Consider the following 25,503-nt stretch of genomic DNA (forward strand, 5'->3'; position numbering starts at 1 on the left):
TTTTAGCATCTCTCACACCGCACTTAAGGACGGCGTTGTCAAAGCAAAAAATTTCTACCCAGGTCGAAGCGTTGGAGATGGCAATGAGATTACATGAGACCCCTATACAAGACCCTAGGTTGGGAGTCCAACAAATCCATGCACAACTACAGAATTTATGTCTGGAAATGTAGAGTTTAAAATAGGACAGGACACCTCGTCCCGAGGCGCGCAAAGAAGTATGGTGCATAAAATGCAAAGGCCAAGGGCACGACAAGGATCACTGTCTAGTGTTCGGAAACTACTTGGTAGGAGGAGGGTCGATGTCGTTGAGACCAGAGGCATAAGTAGGGCCGATCGTGGCACTTGCATTATGGTGCATGATCTATCAGATAGGAGGAAAACATACTACGGATAATTTTCATCTGTTGCAGAAGTATATGCAAACATCCCAACAATTGTTTTATAATTTCTGCAGGTCGGTAGGCCATGATGAATGCACTTGCCGAAGCTACGAACTAATGATGGATCAGACTCCTACCTACAGGGTGCAAACCGAAACATAAGCCCTTGATCCAAATGCAGGGATGGCGTGCACTAGATTTCAGGGGCGCCGTCGAGGTCGAGGCTGAATGGGACCAGGAAGGGGTCGTGAACAACTAATTTGTTACAATTGCGGGGGGCCAAGCCACTATGCCTGCGATTGTACCAACCCAACAAGGATATCATGTTTGTATTGTACTCAGTTTGATCATGAGGCAGAATATAGCCCTTTGCTGATAGCGAGGATGTGTGAAAAAGGGGTACTCCAGCCCCCTCCGACTCAGAATTTACAAATGATGAGGTCTAAGCCACGCGAAGAAGACCTAAATGTAAACATGATGCTTAGGAGAAATATGACCACGTGCGATGATAAAGGGAAGCAGCCAGAAGAAAGTGTGTGGGTTCGCAAGGCCCCTACAAAGGAACCTAATTTTGATTTAGAACGTGTAAAGGAGACATTCATGGAAGCTAAGAAGAGATTCACGAAGGCCTCCATTTCAGGTAGTAAGGATCAACTAGAACCAGGAGTGGATCCTTCAATTCTCACTACCTTTCTGGAGGCATGCATGAAACTGTTGCGTGATAGCAAGGTATTCAAAGGACTACAAGAACTTATCACTAGATGCGCGCGGTCAGGAGAACCACGCATGGTCTAGAAACTGGGAAAGCATGCATTGCGCACTAGAAGGGAAATGAGGTTGATTGTGCAAATCGGCGACTATGAAATGGATCAGGTAATCCTAGATATAGGTTCGGATGCAAACGTACTACCAAAAAAAACATGGAAACGCATGGGCAGACCCGCGTTACAATGGTCCCCTATTTAGTTACGAATGGCGAACCAATAGAAATTTTTTCCCATGGGAAGATTGCAAGGGGTAACAGTAGATATTGAAGGTGCAAGAGCGCAGGCATATTTTGAAGTGATAGAGAGTGTCGATGACAGTAATCCTTATCCTGCGCTACTAGGAATAGACTGGGCCACCGATATGAACTGAGTCATAAATCTGAAGAAGCACAAAATGATATTTGAGAAAAAGTCACTACGTGTAGTAAAACTGCTGGATCCAGCCGAAGGAGCGCGATACATTGAACTGGTGTGCGACGATGATAGTGATGACGATTTCGATTGTATTTACAAGATAACTGCGTGAGAACAGGATTGGGTGAATCCGACTGCAGATGGAAGAATTTCATGGGAGCGCGAAAGCTCCTGCACTTTAGATTCAGACGAAGAAGTAGAGCGATGGCAGAATTAGCTACACGAAGTAACAACGCTTAATTGCAACATGATGGTTAGATCACTATGTTGCATGACAACAGAGGCAAGGGATTTGTCTATATATGATGGATTATCAGTGGTGGATGAATTTCTGAGCAAATTTGAAAGCACAGTTCCAGAACAGCAGCAGTTCGATGCGTTGAAGTGGGCACTCCGCGCAACACCTACACGGTGGTGGGTACGCATCAAGGAAATTTTGAGGACTGGCACGGATGCAGAAGGATGATGCACCTACGTTTTGGAAAACCCCAAATTCGAACGAAATCCAGTCAGCAGCGGAGGAAAAAATTGCGCGCCCACATTTCTCGATGGGTACAAACATATGTTGTACAACCCGTACAAGCACACACCACCCCCAGAATAGAGAATTGGAACAAACTGTAGCCGCAGGAAAGGCGACGTGCGCTACCAATTATCCATGATGAAGCATTTGATAGGGTGTGCAGAGTACTGAACAAGGTTCACCAGGTGAGATGAACTGATTGGGACTTGTGCGTGCCAACTGTTCATTGGGCCTATAGGATCCTGTGCAAAACCGTGAGTGCAAAAATGATTCCAAAGGTATGAAACAGAGTAGAAACCGTGATTTCTGAAGAGAGTACAAAAAGGAATCCGCACGTGATGGCTCCTGCAGTTGTGATGGTGCGTAATAACCAGGACGAAGAAATCACACAGCTACGCGAGGCTGAATATATAAAGATTCAGAAAGCCATTCAGCAATGGAACTTTAGACTTCACGAACTCAAAAAAGACCGGATACGATTGAGGAAGAAAAGAATTTTGATAGATGTTGAGATCACGAGGTTGGAAAATGAGATCACGCAAGAATGTCTTGTCGAGAAACCAAGGATGAAAAGGCCAAATACGGATGAGCATACCACTGCATTAGAAGAGTGTTGGTGAGAATTTATGACTCTGCTGCCATGGCTACGATCGCACCTCACAGAACGCAGTAACCAGGGGAGTGCACTACATACAGTAGAACGTGCGGCGTCGGATGTCGTGAAGGCAATTGAGTAGTTTCCATGGACTACACTAAAAGGCGAGTTGAAGTCTCGCACAGGTGGCACAACCACTTGACTAGCCGTAGGAGGCACTGTCTTAGTGCTCTAAGCAGTTGAAAGAGTGTGCAAGACTCTAAAGGAGTCTGTTTGGGAACTGCACAATAAGGGAAGTGCGCGCAGAATCAGCAGGTCCCAAGGTTCGTGCCTACGCATGGGGCGTTGCGCTACTGCACGGATAGGCTGGGAAGTGACCATTAGTGTCACTGTTCATGACGGGATGTCCGATTTAAGGCAAAAGGGAGTGGGCGACGAGCATTTAAGACATGAATTAAGGGCAAGATTTGGGACAATCTGCCGCCAAGAAAGCATTAATGACTTAGAATTGGGGGGAACGGTCGAATTCAAATTCAAAAGGCGCTATAAAACTCCAGGGGCTAGCCACGAGACAACACTTGTTCATTTGAGATTTGAGCAGTTACGTAGAGCACAGAGTGTTGAGCACCAAGCAATATTTGAGCCCCGAAGTTCGCGAACAACCACAGACAATTCAAACAGGATGACGACTACCAGGAGAGGTGTGGGTTTTGTAGAAAGTACCACCAACGAAGCCGCGTAGAACCCCACGATGCAGGACATTCCCGAAGATGATTGGGATGCACCGGGAATCCAAAAATCGCCTCGGATGTCGAGGCCTAAGAAGGATAAGAAGGCAGTGGGACCAGTCCACATGTCCCTGCGGATTCTGCAGTTCAGTAAACTCTCAATGGAAGAAAAGGGCAAGGTTGTCACCATTGAGACAGATGACGAAGAAGAGGACCTACAGACTCTCGTCGATGAGATAGAGGCAGCCAAAGACATGGAAGAAGACATCCAACCGGTGCGCTCTACAGCAAAATTTCCCGAGTACATCCCTCCGCGGAAAGGGAAAACCAAGATACCAAAGGACCTGGATGCCACTAAGAGCGCACTTCAGACCCCGCTCCTCCTTGATGGAATTGTGTTTGAGGGCTCACACCTGGGTCGCATACCCACAATGAAGTTTGAAGATTGGGACCTCGCGGACAGCGAGAAGTTCCCACACTTGGAGATAGAGAGCCTCATGAAGCAAAGCACGGAGGGGTCAGTCACAACACTAGAGCTGTGGAAATGGCTGCGTGGTGTGGAGAAGGCCGGATTACTTCATCTACTATGGATTCCACACTTTCACCGCGTGCCTATCATAATCTTCGTCATCAAGCAGTTACTTTGCCTGGTGCATGATGGCTACTTATGGCTGGAGGAGCCTATTCCCATCATGGCGGATCTCATCCATAGGATTTCCCGGCTTCCCTGTAAGGGAAAGGACCCCTCGGCAATAGCCGAAAAAAGTGGAGATTTGGTGCTCGCAGAGGCCATGAAGAAAAAATACAAACTGGAGAATAAAAAGATAGGTTATGCAATCAGCAACATTAAATATAAAGGGGTGTGCATAGCCACCCAACTCTTGGCTGGGAAGGTAATGAGAAAATGCCACGGAGATGAGGTACTAGTGCTGGTAGTTGCATTGGCAGAACAATGCACGGAGGGGGTCCAATTCAATTGGGCCGAGTTACTTTGCGAGATGACTAACTGCAAGGAAGCCCAGGAGCAGGGCAAGAACTTCCACTATGTGTGGTCTCTCTTGTCTATTTTACTGGTAATAGGGGAACTGCCCGAGGACAGTCAGTTCCCTACTATTGAACAGGACTTACTAGAGGCCACAAAGTACGTGTTGCTCTAGGCCACCAAGGACACCAAGTGGATTCACGAGACTAAGATCTTCTAGGTGCTCATGGAGGCGAGCATCCAGATGTATATCAACAGATGGCCGCGCCTGTCCCCCATATTGTACAGCAGTTTGTGGAGCTTTGTAGACTTCAAGGCGAACATGCATAATGTGTACATCAAGGCGCATAAGGACCCGACGCAGCAATGGACCAAGCTCCCATTCATTGCTATTGATGATGTGATCTTTTCAATGCTAGAATCATGGCCCCCCGAGTGGCGTGCCCCGGATCTGGCGGAGATGGATACAACAACAGCACAAAAGCAGAAGGATGCAACCAAGTTATGTATCATGCAGTTGGCCCAATAAAGGTGCAACGAACAAGTGGCTGCAGAGGTAAGGGCTATCCGCGAGGCAGCGAAGGCAGCCATAGAGCAGGAAAAGGCCACGGAAAAAGCAGCAACAATGTAGGCAACAGGGGCCACCACAATGCAGCAAGAGGAAGGCCAAGACTTGTCTATAGGACAGGAGGGAGAGGACACAACCATTGCAGAAGAGGGTGCGGATGTCGATACAATGTCTACCCAACTGAAAAGGCTACGTGTCACAAAGAGATCAGGTCCACGGAAAAAGGTTAAGGCCTCCAAATTGACCTTTGACCCGATCACGTTGACAGAAGGCGACCTCTACGACATCGGCGACACAGTTCGCGAGGTCACTAAGGAAGTGCTCTAGGAAGCCATGTCGGAGCAGCAGATTGTGTTAGGGGCCCTAAGGGCATAACTGCAGGAACTTCAGGTGCGGCCCCCACAGGAAGGAACTATAGCCACCTATGACGCAATAGGTACATCAGCAGCAGAGCAGCTGCTATGCACAAAGATGGCCAACACCATAGTGCTACCGAAAGGAGTGTTAACAGTGGAGAACGAAGATGACAGATCTACGATAAGCAGGATCAAGGGAATGGGCCTTAATTTGGCTGCCCTTCCACGAGACACATTGTATCAACTATAGGATGGCATAACAACAGAGCTCTGCACCAGGGAGGGCAACACGATCCAGGTAATGAGTGAGCAGAAGATCAACATCGAACAACTCAGCCTGCAACGTGATGAACTAGTGACAGAGAACCAACAGATCTTGCAAATACTTGATGAAGCATACTGGCGAGTTCCAGAGTTTTCCATCGCCGCAGACCTACCAATAGAGATGCGGATCCACTATCTGGCAAGTGGAGTCTGAAGCGTGCGCGAGGAACAATGCGAGTGCAACTGGAGCTGAACCTCCAGATTGCTGAGTTGCGGCTAAAGGCATAGCCTTCCACTCCTCCGGAAGTTAGAGAGCAGTACGTGAGTGCTATTCAAATAGGATTGGAAGAAATTGGGCAGAAAGTGCAGCATTGTACTGGTATGATGAACCAAGCCTTTGATGTCCTCACATCCTTGCAAGAGGACCCCAACATACAGCACCTGGAAACAGAGGCACGTGAACTACAGGAGCAGTATGACAATGTAAGGGGAACTGCGTAGACAGTCGTCCTCACCCAACGGCTAGCAAAGATACAGCAAGCAAGGGCCTTGAAAGAGCAGGTGGATGCCGTAAGATAGAAGAGGCACTCCTCAAAGCGCGCATCTAGCCATGGATTGATGAGGCCTTCACCATTATGGCAAATATTGAGGGCAAGCTTGCACAGATGCAGGGACTCTATGCGCTAAGGCAGGTAGCTGACCCTCACAAAGAAGCATCAGAAGAGCGCATGCAACAGGTCCAACAAACTGCAGAACAGTGTGCCGCGGACCTCTGAGCAGTACGAGATCAGTTGGAGGGGCTCCATGCCAAGATCACTACACCAGCAGAGTGACTTAGGACGAGTCACGATGATTGTGTTGGGGGGCTGTTGGGTATGGAATCCCCCCACAACAGGTTTTGGGGCTCAGAGCCCAAGTTTTGGTCAAAGGTTTGTAAGACTCCATGAATTGCGGGCACGGAGTACGATGTATAGGATGAGTCATAGGGTTGTTCACCCTAAAATATTATAATGTAATGTAAAGTCATGTCGGCCTACCCATGGTCCGTGGACCATGGGATTGTATAAATAGAGTGAGGCTCTAAGTGTAAAGATAGTGAAGTGGAGAGAAGAATAGGAATGGTTTAAGCATAGAAGAAGAGTCTAAGTGTATTAGGTCATAATGGTAGGAAGGGGCTCTGCATCTGAGTGTGCAGAGGCATAGTAGAGTCTGCAGCTGAGTGCGTGGACCCCTACAGCTGAGTGCGCAAGGCGGTGTCGAGTCTGTAATCTGGATCGAAGATTAATAAAGAGAAGTTGATTCATGTTTATGTGTATTTGTGGTGCATTTTCTTGTTTACATTCATATTGGTTTCTTTATTGCAGGCATTGTTATGATCGCTGAATATGCTGTAACACTCATTAATCTCACATCCACAAGTTAAGTAATATGGTAATAACAGATTAAATAACACGGGACTTGGGTATTATATGGGTTGCGCCCCGAGTAAGGTTGCACGAAAGCAACATCACAAGTTGCGAAGGAATAACAAGTGCGCGCAGCGACGTGCATGCAGGGTCAAACCACGTATCTCCAAAAAGCTCATCAGACATTCCCAGACTGCGAAAACCTAGTTCTAGCACCCTCCCATACTACTTCGGGTGAGACCTCAGTCCGCGGTCCACGGACTATTGCCAAAAGGGCCAATAGTACCGGGCTTTGCTTGGCTAAATCACTTATGAACCTGGGTCATGCCCATACAAGCCAATAGTCCATATAAAAATAAATCCATCTGCCGAGGTACATGGGTACAATTCGTTGTACTTAACAGTTCTCTAGGAATCCTTTTCACCGACATGGTTCATCAATCATGTTAAACTCTTCCTGACTTGATTCCTTAAATTCAGGTTCCATCTCACATTTTAACTTCCTCAATTACACATCAATATTAGATATGAGTACACTTACCACCCTCGTGTCTACCTAGTGGTTAATTCCACAACTTGGTGTCACATCCTCTCTCTACTAAAGAGGGATAAACACTACATTTCTAACTCAACAATTACAAATCAAGCATAGATACAAGTACACCTTCTGCATCTATCTAGTGGTCAATTCCACAACTTGATATCACATCCTCTCTCTTCCTAAGATGGATAAACACTGCCTATCTTACTCAACAAGGCTTACAACACACCTAAGAAATCAACTTTAGGGTGTCAGATACTACCAATCATCTACCCTTTACAACACAATGCCTTATTACAATAATGTCAAGTAAGATACAAGAAATACAAAGTTCAATTATATATCCAAATATATAAGCTCATTTAAATTTCATCCCAAGATGTAACTATCTACTTTACCTCATCTTCTTTAAAATTATGCACACTAATGGTGCTTTCATGAACTCTTTAATTTACTTCAAAGCCCCTCCTCTTCAATGTCTCAAATCCATGTATCAAATTTTATGTAAGCCACTTTATTTTAAAGGATGAATTCAAAGAATAAAACAAACATATCGATTTCTGTCATTTCAACCATATTAAATATAGCCTCACATTGTAGGCTCCACTCAACGCGTAGGTTTAAAAACATGTAAACGATTCCATTCTTACCACACCACATGAAATTTTCTCCTTTCTAACTGCTCGAATGCTAACTGTTCCACATGGAATATGTTCCATGGAATCTTACATACATGTACGTCATTAAACTCAGTGCTTTCACCCTTTTGAAGGGCATCGCTCATACATGGAAGAATATTGTTGGCTCACGCTGCTGGTTCTTGATGTCGAAACGATTGATCAGGGCTTCGGCCTGCTAAACTATCCAGACCAAATAACTTACAGGTTCCCTCAATTCATGGACAACAATGACTCTAGTAAAGTTTGTGCGTCTCCTTCTATCGATATTCCAAATTCTCAACAAGAATTGCAATGCCAATAGAGTGATAAGTACTTCACAAATTACTTCAAGCTAAATGACGATGAGGCAAAAGATAACGTGGGCCTCACTATGCCAAGAATCCAAACAAAAATCGTTGCCTTAAGAGGACATGATCAAAGATGGATCTCATAAACAATCTTCCACGCTCACATGGATGCATTTACTATTTCTCCAGGTAATTTTTTTTGAACAAACCATGGAATTCATGAGCAAATTGTGAGCTCCCTTATTCAAAACAGAAACTCTAACAAAACATCGGGTCATAGTCTAGACCTCATTATGGCTGAAAGAAAACAATGTAAAAAATAAAACATAGTCGAAGATTTGTTGAGTTTTGTCCTTTCTTCAGCAGCTGCACACAACAATTTTCCAGGAAAACAAATTGGTGATGACTCTCATATCCTTAGACAGATCTCAAAAATCAATCTTCACACTACTCACTCAGTGATTTACACACAGCACATCAGCTTTTACACCCAAAGCTCATGGGTTCTACATCTCCTTTTACACAACGAATAACACAAAGCTCATTCATGCATGGTTCTTAAACTCCATGCAACTCAACCTCATAAGCTCTTCAAATGAGCGAATATGGGCGACAATATCAACTTATATAATTTCTTTCCATAACATGGCAGCTCCAACTCTAATCAGTCGATGGACAAAGAAACCACTTAAATTATTTCTCTACTCTCGTCCCTAGGCCCTCCTGCGAGGTAGTAGGCCCAGGGCCGGCCCTGATACCACTTGAGGGAAAATAGTACAAACTAAAAACGAAATTGTGACTGCCAAATTAAACAAAGAAATCTAAAACAGAGAGTGGGATATCCAACTCTGGCTGAGCATCTATGTGAAGTAGGTGGTGAGATAATTACTTATCCAATAACAATTACTATATAACTTTCGGGAACTTATGCTTGACTAACTAAAAAGTATTGGATTTTTTTTCTTACGACCTTGAGTACAAAGTCTCATAATCAACTGGATGAAAAATCAAGTCAGCCTACAAATTCTCTATAGAAGAAATGATTTCACAAACCCCTCCTATATTGCTTGTTTTTATTTCTAAAAAAAAACAATATTACAATTCTTACACCCAACATCAACACCCCTTTGTTTTTAAAGGAATTTAGATGAGCTCTATGAGACATTAAAAGATAGATAACATAAGCCATTTCTTTAAAATTACATAATCCCCTTTCAAATGATACCATCAAATTTCAAATTACATGAGCCTTTTAACAAATTCCTTGAATCCTTTTAAAACAAAATTCCTTATATTTAAAAGACCTTTAAAAAAATGTTTTAATTTTTTTTAACTCCTTAAAATATCCTTTCTAAAAACATTTCAAAAAGCCCCTTTTTTAAAATAAGAATGAAAACTTTCCTTTTTTGATCTTCTTTTGACCTTTAACAATTGAATATTTAAAAAATTCATTCAATTTTGACGTTGAAAACTTCAAACGACTTTGTGGAGCCATCGTACCTTTATAAAATTGTTCCTTTTTTGTTAATTCAACTTCATCTCCTTTCGTACTTACCGACAGAGATTGGATGCGCAATTTTGCGCACTGTTTATCTTTCAAATGCTTGAAACAAGACTATATCACGGATATTACAACAATAAAAGAAATAATTCCAGGCTATAGAAAGGAAGCATAGTAGTAACATACCTGAGTTTTCGAGGTGTTTCAGACAATCTTGTCCTAAAGATAGGATTCCAGGCTGTTTACAGTTTTTAATTGGTGAAGTTGGATCTAATTTTGGAACTTTGTTGGCTCTACGGCAAGTATCATTTTGCACCAAACTTTCGACCCATCACTGATTTTCCATGCAAATTTCAAAGAGAGAAACAGGCAGTTCATGGCAGGTTACAAGACCTCCTTCTATATCGGACAGAGGTAACCCCTGAATGTGGAAAAAGTTATCCACTTCAACTGGCGCTAAATAAAACAAAGAGCTTCTTTATGAAATCTCTAATGGCGTGCTTGGACGGCCTATTCTGGCCAAAATTGCAAAAATGTACTATATTGTGAAGGATAATGTTTCCCTCCATTACTAATCGTTCTTATAGCCTCTGCTTCCTGATGCATTAGTTTTGACTTCTTCAGACACTAAAGAGCATTAAAGATCGTATTCCATTGCACAAAGACTAGATGAAAGGGAAAACCTATCGGAGCATAGTGTTTCATGTTGAGGTATCAAATTCTTGATTCCATACAAATAGAAACTGCCTGAAGATATCCAAGAACCACCTGAACATTAAAAATGTTCAGTCTTAGAACTCTAAAGTAAATTTGTAAAGAATGTGGCATTAGCTTTCTTGGCTTAGTGAAATCCCTAATGTTCTATCCTATTTTCCAGTCTTAAAAATATCACGAAAATCTGTAAAGATTGTGGCATTGTGTACGTTTAGCCTCTAAAAGCCCTAGATTTCTATCTTCTTATGTGTAATTTGAATAGATTCTTAGATAAGTATGAGACCCCTATGCTCAAATTTGTTGTTTACTCCTGTAGATTGCATTGATGCCAAGTGTTTGATAGAATGTCATTCCCATCTGGGAATGGTGAGGCCTAGTCCTGGAGTTATTTTTCGTTTATTATTCTTGTCATCATGTGTTTAATGGATTCGAGAAGTTACAACAAGTTTTGGGCAGTGGTCGGAATTTTGGGCTCGAAAAGTGCCTTAAATCTCATGGACTCTGGCACAAGCCTACTAAAAATAGTCCTTGGACACAAGCATGAAGGCTTGTGGGAGCGTCTAGAGCTCTCTCGACCCTAGCATGCCCATAGTATGGGAGCATCCAGAGGTCAAGTGGTTAAAAAACTCAGTGGAACCCAGGGGCATGATACTTGAGTGGTTCATATGGATCCTAGGAGTGTTGTTGTTGATGTGGAAGGTATGTTTGATGTGTTTCCATCGATTCCATGTGCTTAAGGTCACCTAGGAGGTTGAATCATATCATAGTAGCCTATTGTCACATGTTTACCTCATTTGGCCAATTACTTGGGTAGATGTGGGAGGAAGGTGTTACAGAGTGGTATCAGAGCATGGTTCACCCCTCAACCTGGATGGGTGGTGTGTTGGTCATCCATTCATACTGGTTTCATTTGTATTCCTTATGATTTTAGTCCTTGTGCTTGTTGCATTTGCATGGTGTTGATAATTTTTGTACTGATGTCGCCATGTGAAGGTTGATGGTTTTGTTATGGGATGTATCGTCATGAGTGTATGGTTATATATGCATTTTTATGCATGTCGGTGTTTACATGTTATCTCTACATTATCATGGTGAAGGTTGTTGTGCATAAGGTCATTGTATGCAATTAGGTCATCATGATGATATTGGTATGTTATGATGCTAATGTGTTGGCTGAGATAGAGTAGAAGATGCAGATCATTAATATGAAGTTACAACAATGGACTTCAAGGTAAGGGCAGATCATCATACAGGTATTGTATGTTTGGCATGTAGGTATGTTAGTTAATGGATTGTTATATGCATTAGGGTTATATACATTAGGTCTATGTACATGTTTATTAATGTTATGGTTGCATACATGATAGATGATAGTTGATTACTGTAGTGATATGCACATGTGTTAGATAGTCATGAATGATAATAACCTATGGTTGTATGCATTGCTATTGGTGTTTTATGTTAGGTAACTTGATGAGTATGTTATAGGTTAACCTATTATGGTTATGTTATATATTATATGTTGTTGTTGAGTATGTTATAGGTTAACTTGTTGTTATTATATGATAGTTAGCTTGATTATTAGTTTATATGTTGTTGATGAGCATGATATATAATTTGTTGTTGTTATATTATAGTTAGCTTTATGATTAGGTTATATGTTGTTGATGAGTATGATATATAACTTGTTGTTTTTATATGACAGTAACTTGATGATTAGGGTTATTACATTAAGATCGTGATGCTATATGTATCATGCTAATTTGGATTTGTCTATGCAAATGGTTAGGATTATGACATTCTTGTATGAGTTAATACATTGTGATATTATGTCATACTAATCTAGACTGATGGTGCATATGTGATTGTTATGCATGAATGATAATTGTTTATGAGTTTATGATGTGAATATGTTAGCTAATTACTATCAAGGATATCATGACCTTAGTTATGGTTGAGATGATATGTTCTGAATTTATATTGTGCTAATCTAGCTTGATTGTGTGGACAAGATAGCCTCCCCTAAGATACATTAAGGAATGAGTTTTCTTATGTCATATATTTGGTGCTTGACTATTTGATTATGTCGTATATTTGGTGTTTGAGTGTTTGATGTTTATCGTGTCATCTAGTTGATTTATCTAACATGGTACATCTATAGTTTGTTTGAATGTTAGATTAATTTCATGATATGAGTATGTGTCTGTAAGATTGCATGAAGAAATGATATTGTTTTAAGATGGTCATACTAACACAAATGTGTTGAGATAGTGGATATGTATTTGAGTGTAAGTAGGTGATAGTTGTAGCATTATGTCCAATGAATATGAGATAACTATGGAATATGAGACGATTCTAAGTCTTGGTGAAGATTGATTTCCAAGTAATAGATATATTGCATTGATCTTTGGAACATGTGATTGACATGTGTAAACAGTTATAGGAAAACATGTTTGGTATTAGCATGACAAGGTAAAAATTGATATGTTTATATAACTAACATTTGGGTGATGTGACAATACATAGTAAGCCTTGATTGCAACAAGGTAAAAAGGTAAAAGAAATGAATTGGGCAAGAATTCCTTTGGCTATGTTTGGAAACCATAATTCCAAACGAATGAGTTCTTTGCATACAAGAAGTCTTCTTAACCTTAATCTTGTCTAAAATTATGTGGATATGTGCTATATTCATGAAAAAGTTTTTGATGGGTATGTGAACTAGTCTCTAGTTACATGTGGATATGTCAACGGAATTGGAGTCCCTTAAGAGATGGTGTGGATGTGTTCAGTGGCAAGAAACGTGCTTGCCACATAAAGGTAAGTTAAATAGTGTATTTTTATGTTTATTTATGCACTAATAGCTATGTGTTGATGGTGGTATGGCACAAGGGATTTCATGGAAAAACGTTGCCATGAAATCCTGAAGAAGGCTCAGGTTGAGCTTTCCCTTGGAAGCATTGGGAACCATGGGGATTGAGTCATGGCATTCGCTATCAGTCATGTGTTTTTAGTATTTTGGTGATTTGATGTGCTTGATTGTGGTTTTTTTTACGTCTTGTGCATGGCCATGTCACTTGGGTTGTGGTGTCATATTGTTGTTGGTTTTCCATGATTTTCTTCTTGTTTGTTTCTTGTCTTGACTTTTATGTTTTGAGTCTTGGGAATTGTTTTAGGAAAGAGGAAAGTTAATGTAGTTTGGGGAGATTTGTGTGGTACCCAACAAGTGATGTAAGACCTGGATGAAGCTCGATACATGTATAAGGGTAGTTGAAGGCAATAGTATGACAACCAATTGGAATGGTTGGGTCCATTAGTGTAAATGGACAATAGCAGGACAACCATAGGAAAGGTAATCAAGAAAGGTAAGGTGAATGGATTGGAGGCATTATATGCCTTAGATATGTTGGGAATTGTTGTTCCCGATGTTGTGCATGTGTTGCACGCATAAAGGGTGTTCTCTTAACCCTGACCTTATGATATCTGGTAATTATGTTATGAACATGATTATGTTGATGTCTATATATGTATACATGTATGTATGTATGTCATGTATTACAGGGTTATCATGGATCATGATTGTTTATGCTAATGTTTATATATATGTATATGTCTATGTATCTATGTCCTTGTCTGAGAGGGTCACCAAGGATCATTCTTGTGGATAAATGATTGCCTATGCAGGTGAATGGCATGAAGAGGTTCTTGGTTATGAGGAATCAAGTGGGAAGAGTAGTCATGACAAATATATGAGGTTAGTATCATGTGGATATGAATTGATATTATATTCTTGTATTATGCCTATGTTTATGTTATGTACATGCTATACTAAGGGATGTATCGGTGAAATGAAAGCAGTGTGGTACATGGCATGCTAGGATAACCATGGATGGCGAAGAGACACTAGAATCAAGGTTTCCTGGTAGAGATAGTGTGGTTTTGGATGTGTGGTACTACTATTGTGTATATATTGTACATGTTGCATCTATGATGTTGTGTGCATGTGGTATTGTGTAAATATAGTGTGTGTAGATGTTGTTTATGCAATGTGATGTATAGGGCGATACATATAGTGTTGTGTGAATATTGCACATGCAGTGATGGGTATAGATAGTGCTATATACATGCTAGATATGTGGTGTTGTGTACATATTGTATTGTGCAAATAATGGATATGCGACATTGTGTGAATATGGTGTTGTGCACATGTTGGATATGCAATGTTGTGTACATATGATGCTATGTACATGTTATATATGAAATACTATGTACATGTTGTATATGTAATGCTATGTACATATGGTGATGTGTGCATGTTTGTACATGTGGTGTTGTGCACATGTTGTACAAGTGGTGTTGTGTGTAGGTGGTGTTGTGTACATGGTGTGCATGTGATGTTGTGTACATGTGGTGTTGTGTACATTTCATGCATGTGGTACTATGTATATATGGTATTGTGTACACGTTGTACAGATGGTGCGATGTACATGTGACATTGTGTACGCATTGTGCAAGTGGTTCCATGTACATGTGATGTTTTGTACACGTTGTGCAGGTGATGTTGTGTACAAGTGGTACTGTGCACATGATCTACATATGGTACTAGTGTACATGTGGTATTGTGTACATGTTGTGTTGCAAGCATGTGGGATTATGTATGTGCATTGTGTAGTTGTGGTATCGTGACTTATTGTGTACTCGTGTGCTGAACTATGTGTAGTACATTTATTGTGTTGTGTTGTACTCCAGGTGTAGGGACATGTATTGTGTGGCATTGTACATTAGGTATTGATGTATGTGTTGTGTTCTATGTTAGGTGTAGGAGAATGTATTGCATGGTGTTGTATGTCATGTGTGGTTGTATGTGTGTGATGCACACTATGGGTATGTGCACATGGTTTAGGGGAAGGCACTGGTTTTTTGGGTGTGGTAACCGATCTAGAGTGCATATGGAATAAGGACAGAGGTAGAAGCTAAAGATTGATTAGAGGATAAGTATCAATATTTTATTTTAGTTTTATTATGCATGTGATTTATGGTTCTAGTCTATGATGATTACATGTGATCTATGATTATGGTTTATGATGGTTACATGTGATTTATGATGGTTGTGTTTTGAGCTAACCTGATGCAATATGTTTCTACATGATGATTTGGTGAAAGATGCTAGTTTGAGTTGTTGTGATAGGAAACGAATAGAATTGCAAAGTGTACCTTGCTGATGGGCCACCAATGAGGTATAATTTGAGTGTATTTCGATTTATTTCGAATCTAATGGGAGTTATTTGCTTGGTACAGGAAAGTATGAAATTCCCAGTTAGGTGGTTGAAATCGGTTGCAAGCATTAGCATCAACGACAAAAGGAATTGGAACATGCACCAATATGTTGGTAAAGTATTCAGGAGCAGGGCCATTATGGGACACTGTTACCAATAGTGTCCATTGATTTACATGAGCATGCTATGACTAGTATGATGGTTTAGATGCAGATATATGCCTTAGATTTTGATCTTCCAATGTAAGTAATCCTTTCCAAGGGATGGATTGCCCGGGATAGGAGGTGCTGGGAAACTTGGAAGATGAGTGATTGCACGAAAGGGGGTGACCAGATTTCCTGAGGGATTATGTAGGAGAGAAGGGAAGGTTAGGGATATATTAGTTTTGGTAATTAGCATTGCATATGGAATGAAATGCACATAGGGAGTGTGCTCTGGAACAATGAGATGGTAACTATTCCCTGAGAGGATAAGTGGACTTTGGATGCATATTTGACCTTGCAGTGGATTCTCGACTTACTAAGAAGGATTTGAATCCTAATATTACTTTGAGGGTGGAGTTGTGAGCCTCTAGATTCCCTTGTTTCGAATGCGGGAAGCGTATCCTTTTATTTGTTGGTTAAGAAAATGTTCATATGTGTATATGCGCATGTAGTATTGTAAATACTGTATCGAGCTGGATTTATAAAGATCCATAGAAAGTATGATTATTTTCAAGGTGAAGTGAATGTGTATGTGTGTATATGTGGTTATTATTGAAAATATCGTAATGAGTTGCGTTATAAAGCTCCATTAAACGATATATTTGTCATGTTTTAGTAGATGGTCATTGTAAATACTGCAACAAGCTATGTTATAAAGTTCCATGGGCAGTATGTTTTGTTGTCAAGGGTCTTGCTGGTTATAGGTGTCATTGAACAACGAGGATGGTGTTCCACCAAAGGGGAGGGTTCTATAACAACCGTAGTGATACATTCCATGTAAAAATATATAAGGCCACGGTGATGGGAGACGTATTCCAAGCTGAATGGTGGGCAAAACATCCTAGTGTGGATGTTCATTTAAGTTATTATGGCTAAAGGAAAATGGAAAATGCAATGACAAAGGATTTGGAAAGGAAAAGATACATTAATTGGCATTTATTTATCAAAATAAAGGAAATTAGGAGAAAAGGAAGGTGAAAGGCCATTGGTTGGTCACCTATTTATCGATTATTTTTTTGTAAGGTCACCTATGAGGTTGAATCATATCATAGTAGCCTCTTGTCACATGTTTACCTCGATTGGTTGGTTACTTGGGTAGATGTGGGAGGAGGGTGTCACAATAAACATGGTGAAAAAATAAAAGAATGTGGTAAAGAGTATATTTTAAATTTTAATGCCTCTATCAACATATATAAAATTATTTGAATACATTAATAACCTAAAAAAAACAATATTATAAAATCGTATTTACAGTAATAATTAAAAAATATTTTTCTCACTTTGTCTTGATCATGAACCACATTAGTTGGTCACAAATTTTTCTCACTTTTGAATTTTGTATTTATAATTTTTTTGTAAGTTGTGGTGCAACCAAAAAAACTAAGTCATTACAAGAGCATATAAAATAAAAAAATGTTTAACCTTGAATTTTCTTCACATATTGTTAACATTCTTCATATATAGGTAACACTATAGAGTTAATTGTTATCACTTTGAATGCAAACAATGTAATCATTGATTCAAAACTTGATTATGAACCTCAACCTATAGTAAAAAAAAAGAAAATAGCCATTAATTATGATGCATTATTGAAGTCAGTCTATTTTATTTTTTGGTAAAATGAAAAAATACACACACAAACTAAACCTAAAAAACCATGCCACAAATATGCCCAACGCTGAACCCTATATCCTATTCCAAATATGCCCAAAGATGTGGGGGAAGAAGTTTAAAAGAGGAGTATAAACATGGTAAATAAAAAAATGGTTGAGTGCTACTAACCTTTTGTCTACACAATCCTATTCTCCTAACAACTTGCAAACTTTGTACTGAAATTTTGTCTGTGCAATCCTTTCCTTGTAATAACCTGTAAACTCTATGCATTATTTGTATCCTTTCAAGCTTGACTACATTATTGTTTTTTCCTTTTCCTATGCTAATGCTTTAAACCTAATTTATAGTGCTTTAAACCTGACTTATATGTATAAATTATATACTATAATAAATGTTTTATATGTTAAATGAGATTCTTAATTGTAAGAGTCTCTTCGGAGACATCGAATAAAATTGGAATGATACAAAGAAGATTAGCATGACCCCTGCACAAGGATGGCATGCACAAATCGAGAGAAGAGATTAACCATAAGATAGTTGTAAATTTTAAGATATTATATTAAGAAATATATTATTAGGTACTTGGAGCTTTAAACCTAATTTATGATGCTTTAACCCCGATATATACATATCATATTAAATTATTGTAAATGTAGGTATAAGTTATAAAATAATGTTAATTATAAAATATTATATTAAGAAATATATTCTCCAATGTCTTGTGCCTTAAACCTACGTTATGGTTCTTTAACTGCAACCAATAAATTTAAATCATATTAAAAAATGTTATGTATACTAAATTATTTTAAACGTAAGTATAAAATCTAACATAATATATTAATAAATAAATTATTATCCCTGCATAGGTGTTTTAAACCAAACTTAGAGTTCTTTAAACCTGAGCTATGGTTATAAATTATAAATTATAATAAATGTTATGTATGTTAAATTAGATCGAGAATTTTTTTTTTTGTCAGCCATGTAAATAAACCAGATTTGTTAGCAAGTAAAGCCAGACAAAAACATAAACAATGTTTCCATTTCTTACATATATCCCAAGAACAAAATGGCCAGATTAACCAAAACACATATAGAACTAGAAAGCATTATGTATTTTGCATATTAGGGAGGGAGATTTAGAGCTTGACCCATCGAAGTCGTTGTAGGGTCATGACTTTTATGGACATGGCCGTCAATGTGTGCTAGACGCACCTCAATCTCATCCATACACTCATTGTTGTGGCATTGGCTGCATCGCATAGAAGCCAACTACTCCAGAATTTCTCCCTTGATATATTAAACATTGTTGATGTAGGTTACAATCTCATTTTAGTCATCATACATCTATTGGTGGATAATCTCTAGGTTGGCCTAAATCTCCCATATATTATTAGCTATTGTTCCAAGTGAGGGAGGTTGTTTTACACAACCTGAAGACTGGGTCTAGGCATGTGCTATCTCACCTCCCATATCCACACCTTCTACATCATCCTCATTTAGCTCCACTGCCCTATTAGCTTGAGCACCATGCTTGCCATGAAGCCTCCACCCTATCAAGCACGCCGATGCTTGCATATCATTGGCTCCTCCTACAGCTGATGGAATCCCCAACAAGGCCTCACAACAAGGGGTTTACCCCACTAGTGGACCACCTTATGCAGAGGCACATTGTACGACATAGGCCCCAACCCTGGCACAAAATAAAGCTCTCCCCAAGAGGTGAGATAAGCCCAGAAATATCAGTAATGACAAAATTGACAACATATAATATCAATCAAACATGGTGTAATAATACTTTTAAGTGAAGGACCATCATTAGCTTGGGCCATTGTTTCCCAACCCCACCCAAACACACAATGTTACCATGAACTGTTTGGTGCCTAACAAGCCCCCAAATTCCAAACATGCTAGGTTGAGATAAATTCCCCCCACTACAACATATTTCCTTAGAAATCAATAGGGTTCCCTCATGCCTAGACCACCCACCAGCGAACCACAAGTTCAAAACTTGTTGCTCACATTGCTTCCAAAGCTGCACAAGTAAAGCATTGACATGAAACACTAATAGGGACATGAATGAATGAATTACTTCATTAGTTACCTTTGCAATGAAAATTTTGGGTCACAAGTCTAGAAACCTGTTAGATGAGTCGAGGGTGTGGTAAATTTGTGTAGGTTAACCCAATAATGCAATATAAATCAAAGCATAATAATATAACCTACTTCTACTATCAATTTGCAGAAGCTTAAAGATCAAGCTGAATAATATAACTTGAAGAAGAAGAATCAATGGTACAATACACATGAAAATTCTTTGGGGAAAGCCTCAACTAAAAACCCCACACTATAGTATTAGCATACATGGTGGAAATACATAGGAATTATATAAAACCTTAGCTCTCACAGCTAGCTAGCTCTCAGTAAAATCCTCACAAATGCTCACAGGAAGTCTTGGTTTCTCTCCAACCTTCCTCTCTACCCTCCAAGCTCCTATTTCCTTGTGGATGATTCCATGTTACCAAGTTGATGATCTCTCTTCCAAAACTGCGCAATCCTCAAGGATTTATCCTTGACTGGATGCATGAGTTTTCTCCATGAGAAAACACATGCAATTGATAGTACACTGTCCTTGAACATTAATCTCAACTGGGTCTTTCTCAAAATAGACATGCATGACTTTCTGATAAGGGAATTTTCAGTTAACTAGAGTAGCATTAGTTGAGTGCATTAATGCATCAATTAACTGTTAACTCACTATTAGTTCCTCAAACAGTTTGGAACTAATTTAACTGGACTTAACTCAGTAAACTGAGTTAACTAATTACAACTCAAATATAACTCAATCTTATCTCCTTAATTTAAGGGATAACTCTTGCATGACTTGAGAAAGACTTCTAACTTGAATTTCTCCAACTAATTTATTTAAAATTAATTAATTAATTATTTCCAAGTAGGTATTAAGACTAAATTCGGTTTTAATTCACAATTTAATTCAAGGAAAAATTAAATTGGAATATTCTTGTTGCCATAGTTCAACAAAGGGCCACTATGAGACATCCAGGCAGAGTCAATCCTCACTCAAGCACTAACCTAGGATCCCATATAACTACTTGTTCGACTCTTGTTTGCAATGCTTCCTCTGAATGCCACCCTTTAACAGCTTCTATACCCCAACTTGACTATCCAAAGAGGCTCTCTGAATGAAACAAGTAGGTGTTACCTTTCAACCTCCTACTTTTGATCTCTCAAATGACGCTTCTGCTCACCACAGCCATTTCCACAACAATAAGAAGCGACGCAATCTCTATAAATTTCTCCTACACGCCACCGGGCCTCTTGTACTTGTCATTTACTATCCTCATTACGACTGCATGGGAGAGCTTGAAATACCCTGATATGGTGTGCTTCTCAAGTCAGTCACCCCCAACAAGGATAGATCAAGAATATTTTAATTAAAAAACAAAATTTAAACTATTTTTTTTATCTATATATATTTCGTTATGTGTATCTTCATCATATGTAATGTGTTATAGAGCCAACATTTAAAAAAAGTTGACATACTTACATACATCTAACATCTAATGTTTAATACCTACAATCTCCCTTATATTGAGTTGTAAAACACCTCTTGGTGCAATACAAATAAAATTATAATAAAACAATTTGAATCGAATCGAATCAATTTATTATTTTTATTTTTTGTTACTTTTTTTAATGAGTTGATATTATGTTTTATTATTATTTGATTTAATATTTCATCTAATGTAGTATTACAACATCTTTTCAATATTGTACTATAAAAGAACTCTCAACAATCATTTATTTTAAATAAAAATTAATGGAAATAAAATATTATAATAAATCTGTTATGATGAAGAAGATGACAATGTTATGTTATGGTATATTGAAATCAATATTACTATCAAAATTTTCATTCTTTATCATTTACAATTTCCTTACATCCCCTAATGGTGTTTTGGGAAGTTTTAGTGTCTACGGATAAATGCTTAAACCCCTAGACTAGTAGCTAAGTCTAGAACAACAGTGCAAAGTATTCTCTACTTTTCCTATGACCAATAGATTAAATAAGAGTCAAAGAAGCCTACCTGTAGCTTTCGCTTGCTCCTTATCTCTGTTGACCAATTTTGTCAGTCCTCTCCATACTTAATCTGCTTGAAGAGTACCTACACATAGATAGCAGACAAAACCGATCAAAGCATATGATAATGATCTATTGGTTAAACATAGAATGGAATCAAGTACATGATACACATATGAAAGCATAAATGAATAACACAAACATATGCAAAAAGCTTTGAACACTTTATTAGTAAAAAGAAGAGTTAAAACCCATTACTCGATTCAGCATCACTCCTCCAGTTCAATCCTATCCTATCATCATAACAAGCAAGAAATTTTGACATCATTACAATACTTAATCAACTCAAGTCTCGCACTAACAACATCTCCTTATAATTCAATAATTTCCAACCCCTGATCACTTGAATGAGTGGTGTTTTTATAGGTGAATGAAGGAAATTATGCCATAAATGGTGATAATGAATGCCCTCCCAAAATTAGAATTTAGTTCCATGGAGGAAGGGGTAAGGGATTGATGCTCCTTAACTCCCTTCCTCATCCAAATATGAGCTCAAAGGAGAAGATACGTTTGAGAAACTTCTAGAGGCATCCAATGGATAAGGAATCTTTCAAACCCTCATGGAAATTTTCTCAAATTCACCCAGCGCAGGCCAAAGAGGGACCGAGTGCACTGCATATCACCCTATTAGTGTATGGTTTGTGGTGGGCCCCAGTATTGCAGTAATAATTCTGCAACTCCTAGGGCTCCCTTCTTTACTTTTATCAACCCGGTAGTTCGTAACAAACTTGGAAGCGATTGTGCTGTATGCACAAGTACTAGCTCTTGTCGCGGTTGTCACTTGATGAGCTGGCACAAGTCCGCTAGGACCTTAAGCCAACTTCTATGAGCTCTTCAAAGAAGATTTTTAACTGATGGACGAAAGCTAACTCAAAGAAGGCTAATCTACTTGTAGAAAGGAACTGGAAAGCTGAAAGGAAATGCAAACCCTAGCAAACCCTAGCTTTACCGACTAACCCCACTGGTGCAAGAAAAATGATGAAAGCTACAGAAAGGAATGAAATTGACTCTTAGAAAGGTAAAATGCATGTTACTAAGCTACTTCTGAAGTGAAATCTGAAAAGAAACATCTTTTTGTATTTTTGAGTAAGTTGGCAGAATTATTGTGCATGAGTTTTAACTGTTTTTTACTATGCAGAGGTGGATTGGTGAAAGGAAATGCTTGCAGGAGGTCAGGAAGGTTCATAGAGGGCCTAAGGGGTCCCTAGCACCCTTCCAGAGAGTTTCACAGAGTTTGGCTATCAAGAAACCACTTTCGTGAGCTTCTACAGGAAGTCTACAGGGGTTCTACAGGATGTTCTGGAATTTCTACAGGATGTTCTGTAATTTTCTACAGGATGTTCAGAAAGGGGATTTTGGAGGGTTGATGGAGGAATAAAGGTGGAGTGGGTATGGAGGTTAGATAAGGGTGTGAGGAGGTCCAAGACTTGGTGGATTGAGCTGAGGAATGGTGAGGATGGTTGGATTTGTTCAAGGAGGGGTAGAGCAATGTTGCACTGAAATATGGAAATTAAGGCAAAGTGAGTGAATGTGGAAAACATGAAGCAAGAATCTGAATCAGAGGATGGAGCAGGCATGATTGATGGAGTATGGGCATATGGAGAAGTAGTGTAAGTGCTCTGCAAGTTGTTTCTCAAACTGAACAAACGAAGACTTGGAAAACTAAAGACCTAGTTACGTTAACCTAATCTAACCTAGATAACAGCAAATAGAATGAAGAGAAGTTTATTTGCAATGAAACCATGTGAAATAGTTATGCAACTAAGCAATCATGAACTTGAACATGTAACTAACTTCTGCAAATGAAAATCTAACACTAATAATTGCATTGTGAAGCAAAAACAGTGTTTTTGGTGGCAACAAGGACACCTTGGTCCCAGCTCATGGTCCCACTCAGGGAGAGGTGAGATTAGATGTGCTTGATAGCCTTTTTCTAAAAATATTCTCTGTTATTAACCTATCAAATCAATCTAAACATGAAAAGCCTTTTTTAATCATCAAAAGAAACCTAAATAACAAAACAATATTTAAATCTAAATAGCATATTTTATTCTAAGAATGCAGCAAAAACACATAAAGGTAAACAAAAGAGTTACTGGGCACTTGAGATGGGCCCAACCCCAAGAGCTACAGCCTCCTAAGAGAGATTAGAGCTGGTGCAAAGCTGGATTCATCTTTCTTTATCAAAAGAATAGCTACATTCCAAAAACTGTCCACAAGGAAAACTTGAAAATGTGCTGAAAAGCAGAGCTAACTTACTGCCTAAAAAATGACTAAAATCGAACTACAAACTAGCTAACTTTTGCCAACAAAATGACTAACTGAAATGAGGCCCTAAGCCCTCTTATTTATACAAATTGAGGACCCCAACAGCCCTCCTAAACTTTAGGGACTCGGCTACCAAAACTTGCAGTTAACAGCAACTTTACTAGCCCTTGCTCGGCTGCCCATGTGATAATCGATTTGGTGGCCCTTGAACTCCGAGCTGATGGCGGAGAATTCGAGGTAAGGGCCCATAAATGAAGGGGACACCTTCCTACAAATCCTCTCCCTTGTTCTCCCACGAATTTGGCTGCCAAGTGCTCATTAAAACCTTTGATTTTGTCTCCAAATTGACCAAAAAGACTAAACAAAGCACACATTAGACTTGTTGGCATAATGACTAACCCAATTCACTCTATTAGCATAAATATAATAAAAAACATGCAATAAACTAATGAGAATGGTGGATTAAGTCGAATTAGGAGGCTGAATGAGCCCATATAATTATACATTTTTGGAGCTCATCATCACCCCCCTACTGAAAGTGTTTCTCATCCTATGAGCAACTAATCTATCTCTTCCTCCCTATCATGCCAAGATTTTGAAGTGACGTCCTCTTCTCGATCATGAAACCATGCTTTTCTCTCTGCTTCTTCTCACTGCCTGTGCTCTTTTTCCTAGATAATTCTCAGCTTCCTGTAGAACTGTCTCAGCATCCTGTAGAGAGGCCTTTGTGTCCAACATTTTCATTCTTTCTCTCCAGGTGGATGTCTTCGGGCTTCCCCGTTCATAGGTGATGGATGCCTTTGAGGGAGACCTCTCCTTTTGTGTAGCTGGGGTGTCTAAAATCGTGATTGGTTCTTTTGACGGTGGCTGGGGTCTGCCAATTTTTATTCGCATGCTCCTTCTTGCCTTAAAATACATGGAAGGCTCCCTCTTTCACTTCCCTTTTTGCTTTGGAGATGTGCTTAGGGTGGCCAGCACAGCTGCTGCCTCCCTGGCTAAAATCTCAGGCGATTTTTCCTTTTGTTGCCCTGTCTCCATGCTTCCTGTAGAAAGTCCTGTGTTGACTGTTTTCTGGCTTCCTGTAGAAACTGGCTTCACTGTTTCGGCCTGCTTGGCTGGGGGTGTCTTCTCTTTTAATTTTGGTGTGGTTTCCTTGGTTGTGTCCTCACTTGTTTGGACTTTTTCAGTCTTATCTGCCCTGCTCTGCAATCTCTTCTCCCTGGGTGTTTGTGCCATTGTTCCTCCCACAACTTTAGGCTTTGCAACTTGGCCTTTTC

At 39.4% G+C, this 25,503-nt stretch overlaps 1 non-coding gene across 1 annotated transcript; it reads left to right on the forward strand.

Moving 5' to 3' along the window:
* Positions 1-18,227: 18,227 nt before the first annotated feature.
* LOC149213596 (U6 spliceosomal RNA) lies at positions 18,228-18,330 on the forward strand. Its single transcript, XR_016251518.1, has one exon. It is a non-coding gene; the product is annotated as a U6 spliceosomal RNA (small nuclear RNA).
* Positions 18,331-25,503: the final 7,173 nt, after the last annotated feature.

The sequence above is a fragment of the Pinus tabuliformis genome, chromosome 1_1 (genome assembly GCF_031772625.1).
Source record: "Pinus tabuliformis cultivar Carrire ecotype Pingquan chromosome 1_1, CPIR1, whole genome shotgun sequence".
NCBI classification, from domain to species: domain Eukaryota; kingdom Viridiplantae; phylum Streptophyta; class Pinopsida; order Pinales; family Pinaceae; genus Pinus; species Pinus tabuliformis.